An 11987-nucleotide genomic window follows, 5' to 3' on the forward strand; every position below is an offset into this window, starting at 1 on the left:
CTCTATCCAAGCTAATATATTACCCCTAACTCTGTGTGATCTTATCTTGTGTATTAATCTTTTGTGTGGCACCTTATCAAATGCCTTCTGGAAATCCAGATATACTACATCTACAGGATCCCCATTATCCACTTTGCTTGTCACATCTTCAAAGAACTCTAGCAAATTAGTCAAACATGATTTACTCTTTATAAAACCATGCTGACTCTGACGGATTGCATTTTGACTTTCCAAATGCCCCATTACTACTTCCTTAACAATGGATTCCAACAATTTCCCAATGATAGATGTTAAACTAACTGGTCTATAGTTTCCTACCTTCTGCCTCCCCCGCTTTTTGAATAAGGGTGTTATATTGGCATTTTTCCAATTCTCTGGAACCTTTCCAGAATCCAGGGAATTTTGGAATATTACAGCCAATGCATCCACTAACTGCACTGCCACTGCCTTTAAGACCCTGGGATGTAGGCCATCAGGTCCTGAGGACTTGTCACCCTTTACTTCCAATAGTTTGCTCAGTACTTTTTCTCCAGTGATGGTGATTGTTCTAAGTTCCTCTTTCTCTATATCCTCTGCACTACCTGTTACTATTGGGGTGGTACGAATGTCCTTCACCGTGAAAACTGAGGCAAAATATTGATTAGGCGTCACTGCCATTTCTGCATTCCCCACTATTAACTCCCCAGTCTTGTCCTCCAAGGAACCAACATTCACTTTAGCTACTCTCTTTCCTTTCATATTCTTGCAGAAGCTTTTGCTGGTTTTTACATTTTGAACTAGTTTTCTTTCATAACTTACCTTTACTCTTTTTATTATTTTTTTAGTAACTCTTTGTTGATCTTTAAAAGTTTCCCAATCTTCCGGCCTCGATACCATTTCACTCCCTTGTTAGTCAAGAATCTACCTACCTCTGCCTTAAAAATATTCAACGACACAGCCTCCACCACTCTCTGGGAAAGAAAGATGCAACAATTCACAAACCACTGACAGAAAAAAAATTCTCCTTCCTAAATGGGAGACCACTTAGTTTTAAAATGTGTCCGCTAGTTCTAGTCTCTCCCACAAAGGGGAAATCCTTTCAGCATCCACCCTGTCAAACCCCCTCAGGATCTTATGTGTTTCAATAAGATCATTCTTCTAAACTCCAATGGATACAGGTCCAACCTGTCCAATCTTTCTTCATAACACCCTCATCCCATGTATCAGTCGAGTGAATCTTCTCTGAACTGCCTCTAGTGCAATTATATCCTTTTTTAAATAAGGAGACCAAAACTGAACACAGTCCTCCAGATGTGGTCTCACCAACGTCCTGCACAACTAAAGCAAAACATCCCTGCTTTTATATTCCATTCCTCTTGCAATAAATACATACATTCCATTTTCCTTTCTAATCTCTTGCTGTACCTGCATACTAACTTTTTGTGATTCATGTACCAGGACACCCAGATCCCTCTGTAGCTCAGAGTTCTACAGTCTCTCTCCATTTAGATATTCTGCTTTTCTATTCTTCCTGCCAAAGTGGGCAAGTTGACATTTTCTCGCATAGTCCGTCTGCCAAATTTTTGTCCACTCACTTAACCTTTGCAGGCTCCTTATGTCCTGCTCACAATTTACTTTCCTACCTATCTTGGTGTCATCAGCGAAAAAAAACACCTACTTGCCATACACCCCCCCAACCCACCCACCCACCCACCCACCCACCCAGGTCACGTTACCCTTGTATCTTTCTCCTTCCACATACGCAGCAGATGCAACATCGCCAGACAGTGGGGAGCGATGGTAAAGCTGGACAATCACTCACTCTCACACTCATGGCCACCAGCTCAGGTACTGATACTGCATGTAAACAAGCAGATAGCTTAGAAGCAGGACCTGCACACGGTGAGACTGTTGGTGAGTCAAAATCCTGGAGCAGGGCCTTCCAAGGCCTGAGCTGCTTGAGGTCAGCCTTCCAGGCCAACTGCAGTAACCCCCGCCCCCCAGTGAAAATCACTGCAGCCACTGGGTAGCACTGTGTAGGAATATGAGGACAGGCAAAGGACAGTGGAAGGCATGAAGGGATTGTAATGAAGATAGAAAATGCTGGAAAATCTCAGTAGGTCTGGCAGTATCTGTGGAAAGAGAAACAGAGCTAACAGCTGGGATTCTCCATGCCCGCCAGCATTAGGGATGTTCAGTGGTGCGAGCAGACAATATGATACGATCGGTTTCACGACGGCGTGAAACCAGTTCGTGATCATCCGCTCAGCCTGCCCATGGCGGCCGTGTTCCCCACCTCCGGACGTCGGGAACCTCACTGTAATACATCAGCATATCATTACCGAGCCGGCCCACTAGAATCGTCACACCACCCCCCCAAAACCCCCCGCTACCCCCCCCGCCCCCCGCTGGATCGTTGGCAGGAAAGCACGTCGGTGTAGGACACGCCTTGACAATTGTGACGTGCAGAAGTCGGGACTGATCCGCCAGGGCCTTGCTCACATCGCGGACATCCGAGGAGCTGAAGATGCTGGAGCCCAACACCATCAGCTCACTGAAGGAATGTGCATGGCATGCTGGGTGGATTCTCATGGACATGGCTCTTGCCTTTTGTGGACATCTTCCCTGCAGCAGCCGTGGGCCAGGAGCGTTGAGACCTGTGTGTGCGCGGCTGCACTTTAACTACGGCGCCTGGCGTGATGAAGCAGTGAAGCGATGGCGGTCAGGCTCTCTTTTCCCGCCCGCCATGGGAATGGTGTGTTTCCCGGGAATGTATAAATAACGCGGCGGGTTTGGGATCATACGGCCTGAAAACCCGTCATTGTGGCCCGGCCGCTACCGCACTTGGTGCAAATCTGGGACAATTCCACCCAACGTTTCGAGTCCATGTGACTCTTCGTCAGAGCTGTGCAGAAGAATCACACGGACTCAAAACGTTAACTCTGTTTCTCTCTCCACAGACGGTGCCAGACCTGCTGAGTCTTTCCAGCATTTTCTGTTTTTACTTCAGATTTCCTGTGCCTGCAGTATTTTGCTCTTAACGAAGAGATTGTACAAGAACGATTACTTTATGTTTTGATGCAATATAACATGGTTTCCTTTATAAACTTGGTTGGGAATATGTTTTTGCGAGGGGTTTTGTTTTTGCGTTGTGACTAAGCAGACTCAGTGATGTCCAGTGACACAGGGACAGTGAGGTGTGGGACTGTTGGTAAATGGGGAGTCGGGGTTGTGGTTATTGGTATCACAGTCGGAAGAGTTGTTCACAGAGCCCACACAGAAAGGAGCTGTCTAGGTTTCCGTTTAACTTCCGCTTCCCCATCCTTCTCATCCTTCCCCTCCTTCTGTTCCTCAGCTGTTCACAATGTAGCTTGTGGCTGTTACCCCTTGTTGGCGAGGGACGTGCAGCATGCAGCGGCCCGTTAACATTGACACCGACTGTTCTGATACTACAGAGCTCCTCCAGAGGGGTCCAGTGTTGTTGCAGCACGTTACTTGGTCTGTTCTATCACATTTCATGTGGCGGCGTGGCTTTTACTGTTTGCCAGCTGTGACGGTTAAATCACCCTTTGCCTTGTCGTGCTAGCTCAAATGCAGCTGGCACAGTCAACTGCAACACAATGAGGGCATCATGACTCTTGCCAGGTCACTGGGCATTGCGCTACATGATTCTCTGTGAATGGCCGCACACCCGCTGGATATTGCGGGAGCGGAGACCCTATCCGGGGTTTTCCGGCCCGGCCAGTGACGGGCTGTGTCGGGGGTGGGGTGGAAAGTTTGGCGACTCTCAGCAAGACGTCCCATTGACTTTCAGCCTGAATTTCCAGCCCCGCCCGTGGAAAATCCCGGCCTCCGTCAACGGCTGCACGTTTGTGAAGGGTGTTGGGGGAAAGGACCATCTTCCTGGGCTGCACCGCCATTTATCGGCTCCCCGATAGCCAAGCCTGGCAATTGGCTGTGTGGCCAGTGCTCCCCTAAAGTAGCACTGCACAGGTCGCCCGCCAATCCCACCACTAGCTGCCAGTGATTGGCATCTTGGACAGTGATCTCCATGGCTAAGTGGTGGGAGTGCCACTCACACCTGTAAATGAGCTGATCTAATGTTGTCACATTAGGGTCAGGTCCGGCACACACAATACCAGGTGATTTGTGGTCCTATCCTCTCAACCTCACGGTACTGAGCATCATTGGGACGTTGATGCAATTTAATTGTAAAGCTTATTGTATTAGTTAACCTCAGATGATATATAATATGTTACAATGTCTTTTAATGCCCACGTCAGCATATGAATCTGCACTGCATTGTTATTTGTCAGCTGAATGACTATAACATATTTACATAAGAATATAAGAAATAGGAGCAGGAGTAGGCCATTCTGCTCCTTGAACCTGCTTCAACATTCAATACGATCATATCTGATCTTCTGACTCAACACTTTCCCACCCAACACCCATATGCCTTGATCCCCCAGTGTCCAAAAATTTATCACTCACAGCTTAATGACTGAGCATCCACAACCCTCTGGGGTAGAGAATTCCAAAGATTCATAACCCTCTGAGTGAAGAAAACTCTCTCCACCTCTGTCCTAAATGGCCGAACCTTTACCCTGAGACAGACCTGGACTCTCCAGCCAGGTGGAAATGGATTTTCAGCATTTATCTTTACTGCATTCTATGAATTTTCTGTTTCAAAAGCATCACCTCTCATTCTTCTAAACTCTAAAGAGAATGGACCCATTTTACTTAATCTGTCCTCAAAGGCCATCCTTCTCATCCAAGGAGACAATCTAGTTTTAAAGTCTCCAAACCAAATTACAGTGAAATCCATGTAGATCTCCTATTGGCCAAATGTGGACAGTCCACACTATCTCTCCATAGGAAGAAACCTACTTACTTAATTCCAAAGACCATAAGCGCAATTTGTCAAGCGCTGAGTCTTTGGGAATCATGAGTGTGTGGAATGGCACCCTGGATTTAACCAGCTAAGATTGGCACAGTTTATTAGCAGACTGCAAGCATTGGATACTTTTTCCAATTGGGTTACTCCTGCACAGTACCAGGTTGACTTTTAAGATTATCTAAAGTCCAATTGCCAGTGACAAATTAATCCTTTATTAAGGCTCCATTAATTGTTGCCAAGTTGCCAATTACAGTCCAACTCCTCCAGATTCCCATTATGGAGCCAATCCTCTGGTCAAACATCAACAACCCCATGGATTACATTCCTTCTGACCAGACCATTGGGTTCCAAATTTGGACCATTGGGTTCTAATTTAGATGTGTGATTTTAAAGGGCTTTGATAGGGTAGATAGATACCACACTATACAATAGTATACTATATACTATATACTATAATATTTGTTTCCATTGCTAGGAGGGTTGGTAATTTAATGTATTTAACAAAATTTTTTTGTTTCACACAGCGAGTTGGCTTGTTCTCCCTTGAGTTCAGGTATTCCTGAATGCCAGTCTGACATTAGTCAGAGTGATCTTGACAAGTCTCAGGAAGCTTCATAAACTGTGACAATCTCAGCTGTTTGAATTGTAGCATTTCCTTGTTGAACACCTTCCTGAGCATTTCCAAATGGGGTGTGTCACTAAAAGAGAGAGATTGAGCTCAACATATTGGGGAAACAGAAGTTGAGAATTTCTCTTGGTTTTGTTTGGGTAACATGTAGCAGATGAGAAATAAAAATTGTCTCACAATACACGAGGCTAATGTATACATTAAATGACACAACCAGACACGCCACCTACAAAGACATAACGGACTCTTTAGAGTAGCTTTTTACAATTTTATGACATTCCAAACACTTCACACCTACTGGAGCACTTTTGAAGTGTAGTCAATGTTCTAAGGTAGGAAGGCTGCAACAAACAGAGTACAAAAGCAAGGAAGTTATGATGAACGTGTATAAAACACTGGTTCAAACTCAACTGAAGTATTGTGTCCAGTTCTGGGCATCACACTTTAGGAAGGATGTGGAGATATTAGAGAGAGTGCAGAAAAGAGTCACAAGAATGGTTCCAGGGACGAGGAACTTCAGTTACGTAGATAGATTGGAGAAGCTGGGGCTGTTCTGCTTGGAGAAGGTTAAGAGGAGATTTGGTAGAGGTATTCAAAATCATGAGGGGCCTGGACACAGTTGATAGGGAGATGCTGTTCCCTCTGGTGGAAGGATCGAGAATGTGAGGCCCCAGGTTTAAGGTAATTGGCAAAAGGAACAATGGAGACACGAGGAGAAAATTTTTCACGCAGCGAGTGGTTCAGGTCTGGAATGTACTGTGCAGGCAGGTGCCTGAGGCATTCAAAAGAGTTAATTACCTGAGAAGAAGATAATTGCAGGGCTTTGGGGAAAAGGCTGGGAGTGAGTTGCTTTTGCGGAGAGATGACATGGACAGAATAGGCTGAATGGCCTCCTGCACTTAACCATTCTATGATTCTATAATTCTTTGAAACAGCAAAGTGAAGGTGACAGGATAATCAGTTTTCAGCAGGGAGCACAGAGCTGGCTAAACTGCAGCAGCAGCCTCCCTTCACCAATTAACTATTAAACTGAGTTACAAAGTTTACACAGAAACACTTACCAAAGATAAGAAATATCTCCTAGCTTGCTTATGTTTAAAAAGCGGTCCCAGTAACAGAGCAGTAGCAGGGTCCCAGGTTTCAGCGATGAGCGTTACTCACGCTACATGAACACAATGGTATATTGAGGCATTGCCCATTTTATAAGAAGAATCAGCACATTACTAATCAGCATGAGGTTCAAAGTATTTCATGGATAATTAACTTGTTTAGTTCCTAGCTGCTTCATTGGAAAGATAACTGTAGTTCATCAGCATTCGAAGCTTAGGCCTGTTACAGGGGCACTGTAAAGGGCAACACAGGACTGGTATGTAAAATTCACCCCCTGAGATAATTCAGCCCGGGGTCGACATTGAGCCTAAGGAGTCATCCTGAAAAAGTAAGTTTTCAAAAAAATTACTGAATGTAGAGTTGTGAGATGCAGGAGCTTATATTAAAAATTCACAATAAAACTATCAGACATTGTTCCACCTCTTGATCACACCCTCTCCCCCTCCCAGTCGCTGCCTTTCATTCTCCCCATCACTCCTCCACCTTCTCTTGATCACTGCCTCTCTTGCTCCCTAACTGTTGTTCATTAAATTGTCATCCTCTATTGTTCCTCTTGTCTTTCTTGATTGACAGTTCCTCAGTGTTAAATATGCTCTGTCGGCTCTCACTATATCCTGATCTCTACATTGTAACAGTGAGATAGAATTCCATCAGAAAATGTCACGCCTCTGTAGGATCGCCAGTTTATCGCTTCCAAGAATTCAATGTTTTTGACATTTTGGTTTCAAAGGTGGTTTCAAGTCTGTTAATTATTGTATTTACAATTTACCAAATATAAAACTTCTTTGCTTCTGTGTATATTTATTCCTTGTGATACATTCAAGTCCCAGCCATGAATAGTCCAGCCTCTGATTAAGTGCTTGCTGTAACTGGTGCTAACTCTATGCTGCAAAATATAAAGACTTACAGCTTGGGCCAGAACTACAGAGAGGTCATAGGTCAAACTGTTCCAAGAATGACTTCATTCATGGTTAGCACTACTCACTATTCATGAGACGCTTGACAGCCTGGTTATCCTGGGATATGATCAATTATTGTTCTCGGGGTCTCCATCATTGTTGGGGACAGATTGACAAGGCATTGATTATGTGTGTAGGTCAGGACAGGGATCCTGTTAACATTCACCACTGTAAGGACATTGGCATCTCCTAACAGATTGATGAATAGGCTATGCAGGGATCATTGAGATGATGTCACCGCTTGTGTGTCATGGTCTCCCTTTCCCTGCTGCGATCCAACACAATCTGGGCACATTCTGATATTACTGTCTCTCATTCTTTTCACCCTCCCACACAGATGCCTCCGAGGTTTCAATGGTTTCAAAAGGAAATTGGGTGGGCACTTGAAGGAAGTAAACTTGCAGGGCTATGTTGATAGAGTTGATAGAGGGGAATGGAACTGCCTGGATTGCTCTACCGAGAGCCAGCATGACTGGATGGGCTGAATAACCTCCTCAGCTCTCTCGACTCTATGAGGCTCACAGTGATAATGTCATGATGTGTAGGCAGACCACATTAAAACACAACACAAAGAGAAAAAAATTCAGTAAATCAGGTCCTAATGGACAGTCACTGCTGCACTTGTAACTACATGTACATGTGACAGGACTCAGAACTCCAGTCCTTGTCCTGTGGAGGATCTCCACATTTCAGGGTTGCATGATTTATCATATTAAAAGGCAAATGTTTGTTTGGTTTGTAGATGTTATCTTCTTTACAAAGGGAAAATGCATCAATTCGTACCATACAGACGCTACTGTTATACAGACGCTACTGTTATACAGACACTACTGTTATACAGATACTTATAGGTGATAGAGGCTGTGGGTTTGGAAGGTGCTGTCAATGGAGCCTTGGCGAATCACTGCAGTGCGTCTTGTAGATGCAACACACTGCTGCCACTACACAGCGGTGGTGGAGAGAGTGAATGTTTACGATGGTGGATGAGGTGTGAATCAAAAGGGCTGCTTTGTGCTGGATGGTGTCAAGTTTCTTGAGTGTTGTTGGAGCTGCACTCATTCAGGCAAATGTAGAGTATTCCATCACACTCCTGACTTTTGCCTTGTAGATGGTGGACAGGCTTTGGGGAGTCAGGAGATGAGTTACACGCTGCAGAATTCCTAGCCTCTGACCTGCTCTTTCAGCCATTGTATTTGTATGGCCAGTCCAGTTCAGTTTATGGTCAATGGTAACTCCCAGGATGTTGATAGTGGGGGAATCAGTGATGGTAATGCCATTGAATGTCAAGGGGTGATGGATAGATTTTCTCCTGTTGGAGATGGTCATTGCCTGGCACTTGTGTGGCACGAATGTTACTTGCCACTTGTCAGTCCAAACCTGGATGTTGTCCCGGTCTTGCTGCATTTGGACATGGACTGCTTCAGCATTTGAAGAGTCGCGAATGGTGTTGAAAATTGTGCAATCATCAGCGAACATCCCCACTTCTGACCTTATGGTGGAAGGAAGGTCATTGATGAAGCAGCTGAAGATGGTTGGACCTAGGACACAACGCTGAGGAACTCCTGCAGTGATGTCCTGGAGCTGAGATGACTGACCTCCAACAACCACAACCATCTTCCTTTGTGCTAGGTTTGACTCCAACCAATGGCGAGATTTCCCCCTGATTCCTATTAACCTCCGGTTTTGCTAGGGCTCCTTGATGCCATACTCAGTCAAGTATTGCCTTGATATCGAGGGCAGTGTTATGACACAGCAGTTGGTAAAGCTGAGTTATCTAAAAATCCCAGAAGGAAACTTTAAATAACTTTCATAACCTATATTTTAAGTGGTATGCTTGAGAACCAGTTCTAAATTCAGGAATCAGACCACCAGCTCTCAAAAGGTTTTTATATCAAACTACATGAGACATTTATTAATTGACACAAGTTAAGTATATACACATGGCTACAAATTACTATCATAACTTTTAACAAATTCTCAAACTAATCTCTACTAAGGCAACAGCAACCCATAGACTTTAAGCAGATACCAGGCAAAGCAATTTCACCATACAAATTCAAAATGAGGTTCCTTTCACTTTGGTTCCTTTTCAGACACAGTGGTAGGTTACAGGCTTTGATGTTACACTGCTCACACCAAACTGCTATCAGTTATACCCAGCACATCTCAATGATTGTAAATTCTCATTGTATCACCAGCCCTTTTGAACTCCACCTCTTCTAACAATAAAACCGCATTCATTGTACAAATTTTATTAGTAATATAAAAATTGCTTGGTCTCTGCTATCTAGATGCCACATTTCACTCCCCTCTTGAATGCTCTATTCAACAAAATGCAAATGCCCTCTACCTCTCTTACATCTCAAAACTAGTAAACATCAAGGCACCAAGACTGGCTGGCCTTAATCCAATGAAGATACGCCCACAGACTAAATCTCTATTTAAAAAAAATAAATTCCAATAATGTTATATACATTAATAACTTCAGGACAGGCAGTCACTCTCACCTCACCTCAGGAGTTCAGCTCTTTTGTCCATGTTTGGACCAAGGCTGTAATGAGGTTGGGAGCTGAGTGGCCCTGGCAGAACCCAAACTGGGCATCAGTGAGCAGGTTATTGCTGAGTAAGTACCACTTGATAGCACTGTCAACAAAACTTTACATCACTTTGCACATGATTGAGAATGGATTTATGGGGCAGTAATTGGCCGGGTTGGATTTGTCCTGCTTTTCGTGTACAGGACATACCTGGGCAATTTTCCACATAGCCGGGTAGATGCCAGTGTTGTAGCTGTACTGGTACAGCTTGGCTCGGGACCTGGCAAGTTCCAGAGCACAAGTCTTCAGTACTATTGCTGGAATATTGTCAGGGCCCATAGCCTTTGCATTATCCAGTGCCTTCAGCTGTTTCTTGATAAGACGTGGAGTGAATCGAATTGGCTGAAGACTGACATCTGTGATGCTGGGGACCTCTGAAGGAGGCCGAGATGGATCATCCACTTGGCACTTCTGGATGAAATTGGTTACAAATTCTTCAGCCTTATCTTTTGCACTGCTGTGCTGGGCTCCTCCATCATTGAGGATGGGGATATTTGTGGAGCCTCCTCCTCCAGTGAGTTGTTTAATTGTCCACCACCATTCACAACTGGATGTGGCAGGATTGCAGAGGTTAGATCTGATCCATTGGTTGTGGGATTGCTTAGCTCTGTCTATCACTTGCTGCTCATGCTGTTTGGCACGCACATAGTCCTCAGTTGTTGCTTCACCAGGTTGATACCTCATTTTTAGGTATGCCTGGTGCTGCTCCTGGCATGCCCTCCTGCACTCTTCATTGAACCAGGGTTGATCCCCTGGCTTGATGGTAATGGTGGAGTGGGGGATATGCTGGGCCATGAGGTTACAGATTGTTTTTGAGTACAACTCTGCTACTGCTGAAGGCCCACAGCACCTCATGGATGCCCAGTCTTGAGCTGCTAGATCTGTTTGAAATCTATCCCATTTAGCATGGTGGTAGTGCCACACAACACGATGGAGGGGATCCTCAATGTGAAGGCTGGACTTTGTCTCCACAATGACTGTGCGGTGGTCACTACTACCGATACTATCATAGACAGAGATACACCTCTGAGAAATCGATTGGTGAGGACAAGATCAGGTAAGTTTTCCTTCTTGCTGATTTCCTCACCACCTGCTGCAGACCCAGTCTAGGAGCTGTGTCATTTAAGACTCAGCCAGCTCGGTCAGCAATGGTGCTACCGAGCAACTCTTGGTGATGGACATTGAAGTTCTCCATCAAGAGTACATTCTGTGCCCTTGCCACCTTCAGTGCTTCCTGCAAGCGGTGTTCAACACGGAGGAATACTGATTCATCAGCAGGAGGTTTCCTTACCCATGTTTGACCTGATGCCATGAGACTTCATGGAGTCCGGGGCCAATATTGAGCATTCCAGGGTGGATCTCTCCTGACTGTCTTCCACTGCAGGCATGGTGATGGTGGTGTCTGGAACATTATCTGTAAGGTATGGTTCCGTGAGGATGACTATGTCAGGCTGTTGTTTGATTAGTCTGTGAGACAGCTCTCCCAATTTTGGTACAAGGCCCCAGGTGTTAGAAAGGAGGACTTTGCAGGGTCGACAGGGCTGATTTTGCCATTGTCGTTTCCAGTACCTGGGTCGATGCCTGATGGTCCTTCCAGTTTCATTCCTTTTGTAACGGTTTGATAAAACTGAGTGACATGCTCGGCCATTTCAGAGGGTAGTTAAGAGTCAACCACATTGCTTTATTCTGGAGTCACATATAGGCCAGACCAGGTAAGGATGGCAGATTTCGTTCCAATCGACAGTGGTTTCATGGTCACCATTAGATTAATTTTCTATTACAGGTTTTATTAATTTAATTTAAATTTCACCAGC

The sequence above is a fragment of the Carcharodon carcharias genome, chromosome 32 (assembly GCF_017639515.1).
Source record: "Carcharodon carcharias isolate sCarCar2 chromosome 32, sCarCar2.pri, whole genome shotgun sequence".
NCBI classification, from domain to species: domain Eukaryota; kingdom Metazoa; phylum Chordata; class Chondrichthyes; order Lamniformes; family Lamnidae; genus Carcharodon; species Carcharodon carcharias.